Below are 16,571 nucleotides of genomic sequence, written 5' to 3'. Positions count from 1 at the left end.
CCCGATTGGCTGCATTATCATCAAGTATATGAAACATTTAAAATGGACAAAAAGGTTGGTTTTCAAGTAGAAAAATCAAAACTGGAAACAGAACTGATAGAATCGAACTTTAAGAACCTCTCCAAAATGTATAATCTTCTGCTAGAGTGGCATACGAAAGATGAACTGGTTAAATCGTCAATGATAGATTGGGCGAAAGATGTAGGACATAATATTATGATGGATGACTGGGAGAGATTGTGGCAGAAAGGTATCAAATTTACTGCTTGTCATAGTTTAAGAGAAAATATAATGAAAATGGTATATAGATGGTATTTGACACCAGTTAAGATAGCTAAGATGAATACCAAAATGTCAGATGTATGTTGGAAATGCAAACATGCGAAAGGTACCTTTTTTCATATGTGGTGGTTGTGCCCAGCGGTAAATGCTTTCTGGGATAAGATCTACAATGAACTTAAGAAGGTAATGAAAGTTACCTTTTGCAAGAAACCAGAGGCATTTCTTCTGAGCATAACCAATGAAGAGATACCCAGTCAGGATAGAGTGTTTTTTATGTATGCCACAACAGCAGCTAGAATCCTATTGGCAAGAACATGGAAAGGTGAAGAGATACCAACGGTGGAAGAATGGCAGATGAAGATGATGGAATATATGGAACTCGCAGAACTGACCGCCAGAATCCGGAACCAGAGGGAGGAGAAGGTGTCACAGGATTGGAAAAAATTTAAAGACTATTTAGTTAAATCAGTTAAATTGAATATTTGAGCAGAAGCAAATAGAAGAACGGCTTAAGTAGGTTTATGTTAGATAATATTGTTAAGATGAAATTTTTGTGTAAATGATTTATCTGTTAGAAATGTGTTAAGATTTGATGTTAAGATAAGATTTATAGTTGATTAGGTAATTGACTAAGTAAAGTTAAGCATATCAAAAATTTGGGCAAATGTTAATGGAATAAGATACAAAGCTACCTAGAAGATATATGTGATTTTGAAGACAGTGGAGGGAATGGGGGAAGTCCCCAAATTAGAGAAGATAGAAATAAGGAAAGTACGAAGATAAGTGTTAGTTTAAGGTTTGTATAAGTTTCTTTTTCTTTTTATTGTCATTGTTTGATTGTGTTTATGTAGTGTGTTTTTATGGTGTTAATGTTGGTGTTTATGTTATGTTATGTTTTTCTCTTGTTTTAATGGAAAATAATAAAAATCTTACAAAAAAAAAATGAATTGTGCTTGGTAGGGATTGGTGGTGGGACAATGATGAGTGAGAAGAGGGAGCAGACTGGGAGGAGGAGGCGTCAGAAGCTGAAGAGGCAACAGGGTTTAGTGAGCAGGAAGAGGGCAGTCCAGACTCAAAGGCAGGAGAGGAGAGGGGCCAGGCGACAGAGATGAGGCAGGTTGCTGAAGAATCTAGGGAATCTTCCTCATCTGCTGCGACCAGCTCCCCTCTACACTGGTCTCCCAGAATATACAGAGAAATGAAGAGGGTGGAATGATGAGAGACAAGGTGATGGAGCCTTAGGCTGCTGGGCAAGGAACCAAGGAAGGATCCATAGAGAGAGGTGGGAAGGTGGGGACCTTCAGTCCTTGCAGCTGCCTCATTGGGGGAAGACATACTGGGAAGAGTTGCTGTTATCACTATGCCTGAGCTGTTTTCATTTCCCTGAATAAAGTGTTAACTTCACTGGCTCCAGTGTTTTTCTCTACTCCTGACAAGTAGATACGGTATGATTTGTGTAAATAAGACAGAATGTGGGTGCAATGTGTATGTGTTTTGAGGTGAATCTTGTATATTGTGAATCAGGGATGTCCCTTGGCAAGAGGGAGGCTGGAGAAGGAAGGAATCCCTGATGTTTTCAAAATATACTGCTATGTTTTTTGGGGGGGTTATTGTTTTATATTGCATTGAAAATTTTAGTTTTCAGTTTCATTATTTTGTAAACTGCTTAGTTATTAAGTATGAAGCAGTAGATAAATATTCCAAAAGCAAGCAACCAACAAGCAAACAGTGGTCAGGGGAGTTGTCCAGAAACATCTGTAGATACCTCCTTTAAATAGAAGTTTATCGTATAAGTTTCTACAAAATTGTTTTGCACATACTTTTGTTTTTTTCAATAGTGACTTCAGTCCAATTTTTTGCTCTTGGCATTTCCAGCAGAAGAGAGCTGAGCACATTTTTTATTATTATTATTCTCTCACACATCCAAAACAATAGTACTCACATGCATTTAACTTTGGCTGGACCCACCATTTTCATGAAGCTTGTTACTTAGCCTGGATGGAACCAGCAATGAAACCTGGATGAATAAAACGTGTCTTGGCCAGAGTTCCCTTTGTGGGAAGTGCCAGGCCGATAAAGATCAAGGCTACCGAGACAACCTCAGGAATTGGAGGTGTGCCTTGGGTAAACTTGGGCATCCAGTTTGAACAGCCCACAGTCATGAGTTGGCTGACCCATCAAGATCTTCCAGGCCAAACCATTTTTGAAAGAATACTTTTCACTTAACCCATACACCTTTCTGATGCTACAGGAGATGCTATCAGCTGCTCCAGATTCCAGGACTGCGGTGTCAGCAACGAGCACATAAGGTTCTCCACTCTGCCCAATCTGATAAACACCAGATCTTGCAACGCTGCATGTGTCTGTGATCCTATTAAAGTTTTGTTTTCATTTCTGGGGCATCAGTCCCTGGGCCTACTCTGAGGTGAGGTGATGTCAGCCCCTCCACCTGGCAACTGGGAATATGGAGACTAAAGACCCCTAACCCTAAAGAGGGTCAGTTGCAGCAATGGGATTTGCCAGAGAAGGCTTGCTGGGGCTTTGGCTCTTTCCCACACGGCCTTTCGCAGCCCTTAATGGAATTTTACAGGCATGCTATAAAAAGTGCACGTCTCACCCAGGTGAGCAAAATGAGAAAGTGAGCACATGTCCTAACAAATACTAGTGTACTAAGATAATAAAACAAGGAAATAAAGCAGGTGAGGAACAGATTACTACAGTCATAAAAACAACCATGGGTTTTTTCTTCCAATAAATCATGCACCAGGGAGGCAGTTCAAGGACAGAAGTGTGAAATAAATACTGAAGGAAAGCAAAGAGGTGGTTGAGAGGTGTACAGCTGGATCTGAAGTGTGTGTACTTGGAACTCAGTGGAGCTTTCTTCTATGGAACTTACTCCCTTATGAATTGTAACACTGGTTTTACAAGAGTTTGGCTGGTTGCCTGTGTGCTAGCGAGCCCACTTCAAGGTGCTGCTGTTGACATAGAAAGCCCGTAACAACTTCTGAAAATAAAAAGAGCTTGCTGGATCAATCAGGTCATCTCATCCCTGTCTTTATAGTAGCCACCCAAATACCCATGGGCAGCCCACAAGCAGATTCTGAGCACAACAGCACACACCCCACTTGTGATTCCCAGAAATTTAGGTGCCTAACTTAGGGTGGAGAAGATACCAATTATGGCTAGTAACCACTGACTGGGACCCAAATACTTGAAGAAAAGCCTCTCCGTATATCAACTTGCTCAGACCCTAAGACCTGCAAGAGAGCTCTTTCTGGAGGTCTCCATCAGTAACCTTGAGTGGTGACTTGACATAGGACCTTGCCCAGTATAAATCTGCCACTGAGCTGGTTTGCGTATCTTGCAGACTGAGTAAACATGGCACACAGGGTATTGGGGGAGGAGGCTTAAAGATGAAAAGCAACCTCTGATGCTGCTCTCAGGAGTGGAAGAGCACTAGTTAACTTTCCTCTCCGCATTTTGTTAGCTCAAAATCAACCCACCCCCACGGCTAGTTTTCAACCTATGAAGAAAAGATACTAGTTCCCACATCTTACAGAATGTCCCTTTAAAAGGTAATAGTTTTTTTAAAAAAAAAATAAAAATAAAAAATCTGAGATAATGTCCATTAAAACATTTAAAGAAGCTCTGAAAGACAATATAATTGATTGTTTGTACAATATCATCCCACACAGTTCTGTTTGTTTTCCCCATTCTGGCATTTTGCAAGGAGTCTTCATTTATGCTGAATCTTCTGCAGCAGAACTTTTGTGTGCTAATTAGAATAATTCAGACTCCTCTCACACTATCAAACGGAATAGAAAAGGGTGGTTGAACAACAGTTCTTAGCAGCCACAGTCGGATGTAATTTGATTGCATTCCCGCCCGCCCCCATCACTCTAGCCTAAACCTCTCATAATTGTGCAAGCAAAATATCCACTTTTCATGGATATAATTTGTATTGTCAGGTTGCCTTTAATGTCTGTAGTTAATGGGAGCTGTAAAGCACTTTGTCATTCTGGCTACATTCTGTGAGTAAGGTCCGCGATTAAGAGCTCCTCTACGTAATCAGGACTTCCAGGTGGGGAACCACCTGCTTGAAATTTCCTCCCCATTGCAAAGACCTTGCCTGCAGAATGCTACCGGTAGTTCTCACCCACTGCTGTCCAATTCGTACATGTTTTCTAAGAGGGTCATTATTTTCTTACTTACTTACCTATTTACATCGGGGAGCACTCAACCTACAACTTACCCACTTGAAATATTACAGCCCTGGAGTCTCAGCAGAAACTAGTTACACAAGCAGAGCCTTGCTGGATCAGCTCAATGACCTACCTAGTTTAGTATCCACTGCAAGAGCACTCTCGCCTCTCCTGCAGTTTCCAGCAACTGATATTCAGAAGCATTGAAGGTAGAGCATAGTCATCATGGCTAGTAATCATAGGAGCCAACTTCTATGGACCAAGGTCCCTGCACCCAACCCCATAAAATATTTGTGGGGGCCGGCCCTCCTCCCAAGTTTATGGGCATTGCCATTCAAATGGTGTGTGCCTGCTGCATCTTGTGAATGATTATGCAGGGCAGGGCTCCCCCCCCCATATTTTATTCAAGTTGGCACTGCTACTAGTAGTCATTGATAACCTTTGCCTCCATGAATTTGCCTAGTCCTCTTTTAAAAGCCATCAGTCACCCCTATGTTGCCACAGTTGTATCATGGAACATGCTCATTCGATTTAGTCGTTTTGATACACGCAAGGGATACATCTCCCCAAACACTCAAGTTGGTTCTTCCACTCTTAGCTTTTGCCTCAAACTTCGTAGTGTTTTTCTTTTGCCTTCCAAGATTACATACATTCCAAAATAACTGCCGGTGCTCTTCCGTAGAGTGACTTGGTGTCTGAGTAGATCAATACCTTTAGAGCAATTCCTTGTCATTGCTGTGATGCAGCCCTAATTGGGCATTCACCATTACAGTATCAGGGTTCTAGATCATGTGGGGGAACCTACAAATGTAGTGTATGCTCCCCTCTTCAGGTCTTCACCTTAACACATGGGCAGCCAAGTATGAGGTGTGTTACGGGGAAGGCCATCAAATGCAGCCTCGCTTTCCCTTTCACCGAACCACAGACACAGGATAGGAAAACAATCTTTCTTATTATTGCTGGACTAGAACCAGTGGGTTAGAGAAGCAAATTTTGGCAAAACATGAGCCAAAACTTCCTGACGTTAAGGACACAGCAGGCTGCTTGTCAACACTCCTATGCTGGGGGTATTTAAGCAGAGGACAGGCAGCGTCACCCGTCAGAAATGCTGTAGTTATAGCCATACATTGCAGATCCTGCAATGAGCAAGGAGGGCTGGGCTGGATGACATCCAAGGTCCTAAAATTAAGTCACTGCCCTCCTAATCATTTGAGACAGGACTGTACTACTATAATACTCACTTTATGAAAGGGGAAGTGAGTCACAGAGATACTGAGTGGCTTGCCAAAGGACAATCGTGGTTTGTGTGTCAGGATTATGAAAGCTTTGCACATATGGATCATTCCCATACTACCATTAAGGGGTTAAAAAAATAATCACTCAAAGCAGAAACATGCAAATTAATGCCTATAAAATCCAGAATGATGCACAGAAAGGCCAGATTTTCCAGACAGGCATAGCAGAGATAGAGACAGAGATAATTGTATTTAAGCCCATGGGAAGCATACCTGTTTGGGATTTTGTCCCATATTTCTGGTTTGTGTTCCTCCAAAATGCTCAGAGCAACTTATGTCTGATTCCGAGGAAGCGGAACAGATGGGACCAGACACAAGGGGAGGCGACTGCTTCAAGTGGCTGGATCCACAGGTGCAGCAGGTCCCGATGTAGATTGTTATTCCCGCCCCATTGTTCTTGATGTAGATCTTCACTCGCCCCTTCTTCCCTGGCTGAGAGGGGGGCAGTCTGCCGTTTTGTGGTTCACCTCAGGTGCCAAAATGTCTTGGGCCAGTCCTGAGAACAGGCTCCGGTGATTACAGAAATAAGATGTTCATTTAGCTCAATTTGTTTCCAAGCTGAAGCTCCTTGGTCAGGAGTTATAAACGAAGATAATGGTAATTTATTTTTATCTTTTTTTTAAATACTCTGTTCTACTGATCTTGGGTGCAATCTCCAAACACATGTTAAAAATGTTGTGGGAAATGCTTTTTCAAAAAATTGTTCTGAAAAATGCATTGAATTTGCTCTAGCTCACAGTTGACATTTAGTGTCACAATTGTATGTTGCACTTTACAACGCATGCAAAGTGTTTTATTTGCAGCTGTATAGCTTTCCCCCCTCTTCCTCAGGCATAGGCAAACTCCAGCCCTCCAGATCAGTGTTTTTCAACCTTTTTTGGGCAAAGGCACACTTGTTTCATGAAAAAAATCACGAGGCACACCACCATTAGAAAATGTTAAAAAATTTAACTCTGTGCCTATATTGACTATATATAAAGTAATTCTCTTGAATTTTTCAATTTTTCCCACTGCACACCAGGCAACATCTCGCGGCACACTAGTGTGCCGCGGAACAGTGGTTGAAAAACACTGCTCCAGATGTCTTGGCCTACAACTCCCATCATCCCTAGCTAACAGGACCAGTGGTCAGGGATGATGGGAATTGTAGTCCCAAACATCTGGAGGGCCAGAGTTTGCCTGTGCCTGCTCTTCCTCCCCACTCCTGGGAAGCCCCATCTAGATAACTTATGAGAACTGTTTTCTTGCAGTAAAACTGCATCATATTTCTTCCAATTTTTCTCTGGCAGTGGTGGAGCATGTCTTCATGGTGCCCAGGGGCAAGAGCATGTGTGCACGCCAGGAAGGCAGGGTACACCAGCCCAGCTCTCGCCACCAGTGTGACCCCAGCCCTGATTTGCTTTGCAAGGCTGGGATGATCCCAGCCTCTCAGAGCGGCTCGGGGAAGGTGGCATGAGAAGCACGCAACAGCCATGCACCCTCTGATCTCAGCCTCACCCTCACTTTGCGAAGATGGGATCAAAGGGTGCATGGCTATTGCATCCTCCTCATGCTGTCCTGTCACCAGGCGATGTGCAGCAGGGCAGGCACGTGCCATTCAAATCCATCTGATTTGAAGGGTACGTGTGTCAGGCATCAGAGGATCCAACCCCCCACGATAGGTTGCCAGGACAAGGAAAGTTCATACCCAGGCATAGGCAAACTTGTCCTTCCAGATGTTTTGGGACTACAACTCCCATGATCCCTAGCTAACAGGACCAGTGGTCAGGGATGATGGGAATTGTAGTCACAAAATATCTGGAGGACTGTGTTTGCCTGTGCCTGTTCTTACCAATGCTTTTTATTCAATATTCACAGAGAGAGGCTTGGGAATGTGGCCTCTCAGAATAATGGTGTTGCTCCGAGTGAGTCTCCAACCCCCCCCCCCCTTATGCATCATCACAACAGTTGCTGAGATGTGCCCTCTGCCTCTGAGCTCTCTGCTCTCCTACTTTCAATGCCTGCCAGGTTCTGGGAGAGGGGGGTCTGAAATGCTTTCTAAAGACACTGTATACATCAGCTGTCCCCACCCCACCCCAATCTGGTGCTTCTTCCTTCTCTCCCATTAGCTTTCCCCCTCATCTGCCTCTGAGCTGTGATCTCCCTCAAACCCCTGTTGTAATTCTGAACAGGAAGGGCCAGGCTGGGGAAGCAGTCTCCACCATTCCTCCTCTGCCCAGTCCCTGACGTCATGCTCCTGACCCCCTGCCAACCCCACACTGCTTTGTGAGCCTAGGTTGTGGGATCGAACTCGCAAAGCAGTACAGGGCTGGCAGGGCCAGCATGAGGAGCAAAATGTGCCCTCGATAAACATGTGCCAGGGCAACAACCCCCCTTGTCCCACCCACCCAGAAATCCCATCATCCCTGAGCACTGGCCATGCTTACTGTAGCTGATTGGAGCTGGAGTCTGAAGCATGTGGAAGTCTTCCTGTTGTCTGCCCTGGTTCTAGAGGCATCTGTTTTGCTGCAATTAGAAACAGGATGCTGGAGCATGGGGCTGAGGTCTGCTCCAAGCAAGGCAATTTGTACGCTATCAAATTATACATTAAATGGCTCAGAAAGACGGACCAGACCAATAAAATAATTTGTAAGGTTACCACCACCATGTGGCTCAGCATCACATGTTGGCACTGAGTGATATTTGTTCTTTCTATTGAACAGATATGCAAGTTTCACAACAGCAACATAAAAAAAAACAAAAAACCCCACTAATGAGTTGTTTACAGTCTGAATTTAGAAGAAGCAGTTTAAGGTGACGAGCAATTGCCGAGGATAATTTGGTAACCGTCTTCTACATTTCTTGGAACTGAAGGCTTATTCCTTCTTCTTGGAAGGATTATTTTCTTGCAAGCATCCTATGCATACATGTAACAAAGCCAAACATGGAATGATGCTATCTTTATCACTTCTGCAGTGCGGCTGCCAGAATCCATGCTTGGTGGTTCCATCTAGCCTGCCATGTGACTCTGGGCTAATGGCTTTCCATGGTTTGTTTAGAGTGATTTTTCCACATTCCTTTCAGAAAATGAGGCTTTGTTTGGCTGTGTCCTTGTGTATTAGAGTTTTAGAAATGACATTGTATTGGAAAAGAAAACAAATTCTTCATTTAAAAGAGCGGTTCATCGAGCTATGGGAATCAGCAACTTTTAGTAAAAAAAAATGAACCAACTTGGATTTTTATAGGCAAGACTAGGAAAGAAGGGAATTAGTCAGCCTGAGCAAAAATGCTAAGGTTTGGCTTAGCATGTTGTCCAAACCTAGGCTTTGGGTTAAGCTCTCCAGGAGCTGTAATCAAGAACAAACCTCGATTGCAGCTTGTGGTCAGTGAGGAGGGAGCATATCCATGAGCCTCAGATCAGACATTTGCCTTTTTTCCAAAATAAGAAAGAAATAAAGCTTATATCTACAGGGAGAGAATGGCAAAAAGAAAATAAAGGGCATTGCAAGTTGATGGTCAAAAGTGGTTGAAGCAGTGCAAACATTTTTTAAAGACAATCTTTTCCCTCTGTTTTTAACTCACCTTTTTTTAAAAACAAAATATGGACCTGTGTTTAATTTCCATTTTACTTAAAGAATTGGAAAATTAATGATTGAGAGGAGTCTGTTACTTAGGTGCCAGTTATGTTGCAGGCTGTGATGGATCTAAATTAGCCAGTAGGGCTCGAACCAATGGCTTCAAGTTACAGGAAAGGAGATCCCAACTAAACATTAGGAAGAACTTTGTGGCATTAAGAGCAGTTCAACAGTGGAATGGACCCTCTGAGGAGGTTGTGGGTTCTCCTTCAGCGGAGGTTGGATGGTCATCTGTTTTGGATGCTTTGGTTGAACAGGGCTGCCATATTTCAAACATTTCCAGCTTCACAGAATCAATCATACACTGTGTGAAAGGCTGCTGTGGAACTGAATAACTTCAATCATTCCTGTTGTGATCTGCTTGGGAAACTCTAATTTAATTTATTGTAGGACTAACCTCTGCAAAAGATGTGCTGCATCTCATTAGTGGGGGTTGGATTAAGTCATCTATGAGCTTCATTCTAGCTGTCTTAATCTATGGAAACATTCTGTTTACTGTTTGCTGCATCTGTGGACATCATGTCTAATTTCCATGAAAATCTTTGCTCAATGATGGCCTGTTAATGTTTCGCCAACCAGTTGAATAATCCAAGACCATTAAGCAGAAGGGATGCCTGCCATGAATCTCTTCCTATTTCCTGGTAAAGGTTTTTTCATTTGCACCACCACTTTCCCCAGGAAAACCTACTGTTTACTGCTGAATCAGAACAATCTGCAGGTATTTGTTCCAGTTCAATTGTAAACAGTGGGTTTTCCTAGGGAAAAGCTGTGGGACAAGTGGAAATGTGGGTGAACTCTAAGTTTGCACTTTATTCTATCACCATAATACTGGGAGGGTAAAGGAGAGAATAGCGAAACTGGGTCAGTCTACTTTGGCCTGAAATTGCTTGGCCAATTATATATAAAATCTTCCCCGTATACCCAGAAGAGGTTAGAAGGAAGTATCTCATATCCTCCAGCATCCTGCTGATCAAAATCAGGATGCTAGTTTTTTGGTCTAGCCCTCTCATTCGTCTTTTGGCCCAAAACACGAGTGCTTTTTGATCTGGCGTTGTGGCACAAGACCAAAAAAACAGGACATTCTGAGATCCAATCAGAAGCCAGGATGGCTTCTGTAATCCCAGGGTGTCCCACTCAAATCAGGACTGTTTAGCGGTATGGTATTTCGTTCCCCCCACCCCTTCTTATTCCCTACCAGTTCATTCAGTTTGTGTATTTGGCAGTAGTTGTTGTTAGCTGGGCCTGTTCCCACAAGTTAATGAACCTGAGGTAAAAACCAGGACATTCTTAGGAAAATGGATTCACCCTAGATGACCTGTCAATGTATGCATTGTAATCCTTGAGTTAGAAGGAATTACCATTGACAACAACAAAACTGTGAGTTATTTCTACTTGACATCCCTTGGGAAACCTTATGATCCTTTTTGTCTTTTCTTGGACAAAAAAAAGGGGGTTTCACAATATTTATTTGATTGTATTCAGTGTGACTCAGTATATATATGCAGGCAAGACAGTGCCAAGGCTGCGCCATAAGGAACTGTTGGAGGTGAGATAGGAGTTTATCCAGGAAGTCAGACCTGAAGGAGTCTAGGAAATGTAGAGCAGTGTTTTTCAACCACTGTTCCGTGGCACACTAGTGTGCCGCGAGATGTTGCCTGGTGTGCCGTGGGAAAATTACTTTATATATAGTCAATATAGGCACAGAGTTAATTTTTTTTTAACATTTTCTAATGGTGGTGTGCCTCGTGATTTTTTTTCATGAAACAAGTGTGCCTTTGCCCAAAAAAAGGTTGAAAAACACTGATGTAGAGGGTCAGGGCTAACTTGCTGCCCAGCCAATGACTCAGTAGAACAGGATATCTTTTACAGAAACTCCCCCTATCCAGCCTAGGTGGGCAGGTCCTCTCCAAAGACACAGGAACAAACTGCATGTTTACAGGGTCAGTTGTACTCCAGGTGGAGAAATTGAGAAGCAGGGAACACCGTGGTACCTCGGGTTATGAACTTAATTAGTTCCAGAGGTCCGCTCTTAACCTGAAGTGCACTTTCGCTAATGGGGCCTCCCACTGTCGCCACGCCGCCAGCATGTGATTTCCGTTCTCATCCTGGGGCAAAGTTCGCAACCCGGAGCAACTACTTCTGGGTTAGTGGAGTTTGTAACCCAAAGTGTTTGTAACCCGAGGTACCACTGTAATTACTCTTCCACGAGTTTTATAAGTATCATAATCTTGTAAACTGCTTTGAGGTTTTTCTTTACAATTGTGTAGTGTATAAATTTAATGAACTAAATAAGATAAATAATTAGCACACAAACAACTTAACGTATAAATCTCAGTCAGCATAAAGACATATCACAGTTGGAATAAGTATCATAAGTAAGATTAATGGAATACAAAACATCCATAGCCTACTGGGGGGAAATGTTTGGCACTATTACCATAAATATATACTATCCTTAATTCCTTAATTCTCACTCGTTTTTCATTTTAAAAAGGTTGCTATATTATTCTCTTATGAGATCTGAAAGAGAAAAGAATGTCTTATTCTCTCTTAATCCAATAAACTCCGTTGCTTGAGACATCTTGGTGAACAGACTGTATGTATTATCATGCAATTGCTAGATTTGTGCCCTGAGGTAAGTGGAACAGCAGAGAATGGGGCCAGTTTAATCCCCACAATGAAATTTGTTTAGCACTGTGTCCACATGGGGGCAAAAATCCCACAAACAGGTCATTTAGATTTGATTTTTTCTGTTTTCATTTTTGGCTGTTGACAAATACCTTGGTATGGTCTTTTTCTCCTACCCGTCAATCACAGTTAGCTTACAGTATTAATTCCCCCCCCCCCCCCACAGCTCTGATATGCTAGATCTGTAATAATAAAAACCAAAGGGGGTTGCTTAGTTCACTGACTGGGTGTGCATGTGCCAAGCCAAATTAAGATAACTCCTTTATCCTAGCCTTCTGCAACTGTCTTTCAATTTTTATTTAAAGCACCTCAGGATTTGATTGTGGGGAGGAGAATACATTCAGTCCCGAACCAATATTTGTCTTGTTTTTCAAACCTCTTCTAGAGTTCCCTGCAGCATTGGAGAGAAAAAGCCTAGAGATTTCAATGCTGCTTCCTGCCACAAAGAGATGCTTGCCTCTTCCTTATGTTTTTTTCTCTTTCAAATATCATCAGACATCCCTGTTCAGCAAGGAAGAGGCAAGGAAACTCTCAGAGAAGCTGGGGGAGCAAAGTGAGAAGAGGCTCAGCAGTCAGGACCAATGTGACTCCTATTTCCATCTCAGCAATTCACCCAAGTTCTGTGGTGTTTGAAGCTGAAATTGAACATCGGTCACAGAAATCTGGGGGAGAAGAATTCTCTTAATCTGCAGAATGTTTGACACAAACATAGCATCCCCACCACCACCCCACACACTCAGAGCATCAAGCAGACCCAAACACTTATTTTTATTATTACAAGTCTTGCATAAATCTGCTCAGGCAAGGAGCAAAGAGAAATAAGGGTGTAGCAACAGAGGTGTAGCACCAAAAAGTATGCACTAAGAGGCTTCCACAGCATTGGACTTTCCACAGGCAATTTCAACTTAAATGAAGGAACTATATTGGCAGCAATGTCATGCAGATGCTGCGGAAAACTTCTTAGCACAAGCAGTGCAGAGTCCACAGAAAACTGCTGTGTGGATCCAATCTCTATTTGAATTTAAAAAATAAATAAAATCCATAATTTGGTTGCTGCCATAGTTCATTGCTTCCCACTAGCCCAAAGGTAGTTATTGTTATTTTTGTAAGTTCTTGTTCCTCTCAGTCCACAGTTTTCTCAAAAAATACCGTGATTTGTTCTGTTATTGGTAAAAGGAATTCCTCTTTCAGGAAGGCTCCTGGAAGCATGATATTACAGAAGGCTCCTGGAAGCATGAATTACAGATTCATCACATCTCTTCTGGGATGAGCTTTGCCATGTCTTTTAAGAAGGTCCCTCTGGAGACCAGCTGCCTTGTTTACAGGAAATCACTGGTGAAGTTGTGTCTGAATCAACAACATAATTAGAATTCAGCTGAGGCTGCAGAATAATTCAGCTAAAGGTGAACTTCTGCACACCTTACCCGGGGAGGAAGTCCCATTGTACACAGTGGGACTTGATTCTGAGGGTAGATCTATGCATGAAGGTAGATGCAGGATAGCTCAGTTGGTAGAGCATGAGACTCTTAATCTCAGGGTCGTGGGTTTGAGCCCTGCGCTGGGCAAAAAGATTCCATCATCATATGGGGTTGGACTGGGTGACCGTTGTGGTCCCTTCCAATTTTACAAGTCTATGATTAGATATGAGCACGTAACAAAACCTCATGGACACCTCTTCCAGGAGCCTTCCATGTGTCCTTTTTATTGTGCATCCATTATTATTTGTGCTCATGATGCTATTAGGGCCCAATTCCAATGCCATTTACGCCTGCTAATATTGTGTGGTGGTTTCAGTTCTGGTGCATATCCTTTAAAGTCCTGCTGAAATCGATAACTTTTTGCACCAGGTTGGGGTGATTGACAAGATCTTTTTCTAAGTCAGTGCCCTTGGAATATTGTCACTTTAGTCTTCAGCACATTTTTCCGCTTCATACCACATTACAGAATCTGTCTGCTGTGTCTTCCAATATCTCTCCCTGTGGAATTTTGTCACTTTAATCCAATCTTCAGCACATTTTTCATGCTGTCTCCTGTTTTGGCAGGGTTGCTAGTGATGCGCTTGTATTAAATTATCAAATCATATGTCAGCAATGTTCACTGAGGCTCCAGGGAGGAAATCGGTAGTCTTCACCTCTGTTTTTAATTAACTGCAAGTTGCCATGACTTCTGAACCTGGCCGAACAGTGTTTGACCTTAATTAACTATTATTTATTGGAACTTCAGACCTTGGGTTATGAAGCCACCTTGTTTCAGCAAACCATAGTTAATATTAACCACAGTTTAGGGTGTGTACATATTGCTGAACTTTGATTTATCAAGAAATGTTTCCAACCCCATCACAGAAGGAGAGGGGAGGTGGTTATCATGCAAGATTAAGCTGGCTGCAGCTTGTTCCTGTGCATAAATCATGGTGTATTACTGTGGCCAAATGCAGCTGTACGCTTTCCCAATCTGAAATAAAACTTGGATGTGAAAATAGTTTTTATTTGACTTAATAATAAAGGAGGTGCGCAGCCAAGGGAGGAAAGTCTGTCACCGAGAACAGAATATAGGCTCTTTAAACCAGGGATTACACAAGCAGTTGACCTTTTCATGTGATATAAAAGTATTTTTTATTGTAAAAATTGAATCCACACCTCTAATTTGCTTGCCTGACTGCCTCCTCACCAGTTTTAGTTTCATAGTTTAACAAAGTTGCCTTTTATAGCTATGTGTTCTATTACTTATCTGGAATTGTGCCCAGGCTAGTCTCATAGTCTTTGGGATTTAGGAAACAAAAGGGTACCTTTCAATTTTAATGGCCGTTGCTGTAATCCCTCTACATAAATTACTGCAAGAAACTATGTTGATAAGCAGATAGTGCCTGATATGCAGAGCAACTCTCAAACATTTTGCTGGTGCTTGTAGCTTAATTGAGGTGTGACCCATGATTAAGCACAGCAGGTTCTTCACAAAGGCCCAATAATGCTCAGTCAAGTGGAGGGATGGTGGACAGAGCTGGTTCAGTGCTCATTTAAAAATGAATCTACTTAAAACAAAATCAAAAATTCTTTCCAGTAGCACCTTAGAGACCAACTGAGTTTGTTCTTGGTATGAGCTTTCGTGTGCATGCACACTTCTTCAGATACACTGAAGAAGTGTATCTGAAGAAGTGTGCAGTATCTGAAGAAGTGTGCATGCACACGAAAGCTCATACCAAGAACAAATTCAGTTGGTCTCTAAGGTGCTACTAGAAAGAATTTTTGATTTTGTTTTGACTATGGCAGACCAACACGGCTACCCACCTGTAACTGAATCTACTTAATTCACACTTCCTGAAACAAGGGGCATCCTTTGAAATTCAGACTTCTCTGAATTTTGCAACGCAGTTCTCCAACAAAGTAGTGCATAACGAAATGCATGCATTGCGGGAAAGTGCACAGATTCGTGAAAAGAACATAAAAAAATACATTATATACAATTGCTTGCAATGATTGTGTATTGTACAAAAATCACATATGTGAATATGTGGAGAAATTTGCACTAAACTGCTGCAGAATTTTCAAGGCGCCTTTTTTTTAATAAAAGAAAATGAATTTGTAAACAGATGTGGAAATGTGGGGACATGAGCTTCAGGCTGGGAAAATGTGAACTGTTGAGAAACCACTGATTCACATGTCCTGTATCAGGTATAGTTTGCCCGTGAATTTTTGCTTTATCTTTTTCAAAATGCAACTGCAGAGGAGGTTGCATTCTGAAGCAGAAGGCTGTAGGCCGAGGAGGATCCTAACTCATTTCCCCATAGCAGCTTTTTTAAAAACAAAAAACAAAAAAAAACCCTCCTCTTTCAAACTATTTCCACCCATACTGGCCTTTTCCATTTAAGATTACAGTCTCTTGTAATCTCAGTGTTAGGAAAAATTGGCATGCCAAATGAGTGTCACATGTAACTCCCAGGGGATGTGCTCATTTTGTAGGCACCTGTGTTCATTCAAATATTCAGATGTTGTTTACAGTGGCCTTTGGCTACAACTTTGCATTTTACTTGAACCCATAACTCGAGAGGAGAGCCTTTCCCACTAACAATATTTTCTGTGTCCTTTAGACTTTGGCCTCACCAGTCGCTATGGCAAAGTTTATAAAACTTCCATAAACATCTTCTAAACCAAAGTTCATTGAGTGTATTTGCTGGGTTGAGGTTTGAGTTCAAAGGGGAAAACGTCTCAGAAATAAGTCCTGAGTAGCAAATGGGACGAGTCGAGAACACTCAGTCCCACAAGAGGTTTTTTAATAAATAAATAAATAAATAAATAAATAATAAATAAATAGTTTTTCTTTTCTCTCATTACAAATATACTTATAACATACAAATTACATAACATCTCTCCCTCCCCCCCCTTTTGGACTTCCCACAGCTTCCATTTCTGATTTATTTACCTCCTTATATATTCTGCTATCTTCTACAAATATCATTCTTTTTCCTTTTATTACATTGTTGTTGTTGTTCAGTC

Source organism: Lacerta agilis, chromosome 11 (assembly GCF_009819535.1).
Source record: "Lacerta agilis isolate rLacAgi1 chromosome 11, rLacAgi1.pri, whole genome shotgun sequence".
NCBI lineage: Eukaryota > Metazoa > Chordata > Lepidosauria > Squamata > Lacertidae > Lacerta > Lacerta agilis.
The sequence above is the reverse complement of the archived record's forward strand: the minus strand, read 5'-3'. Positions refer to the sequence as shown.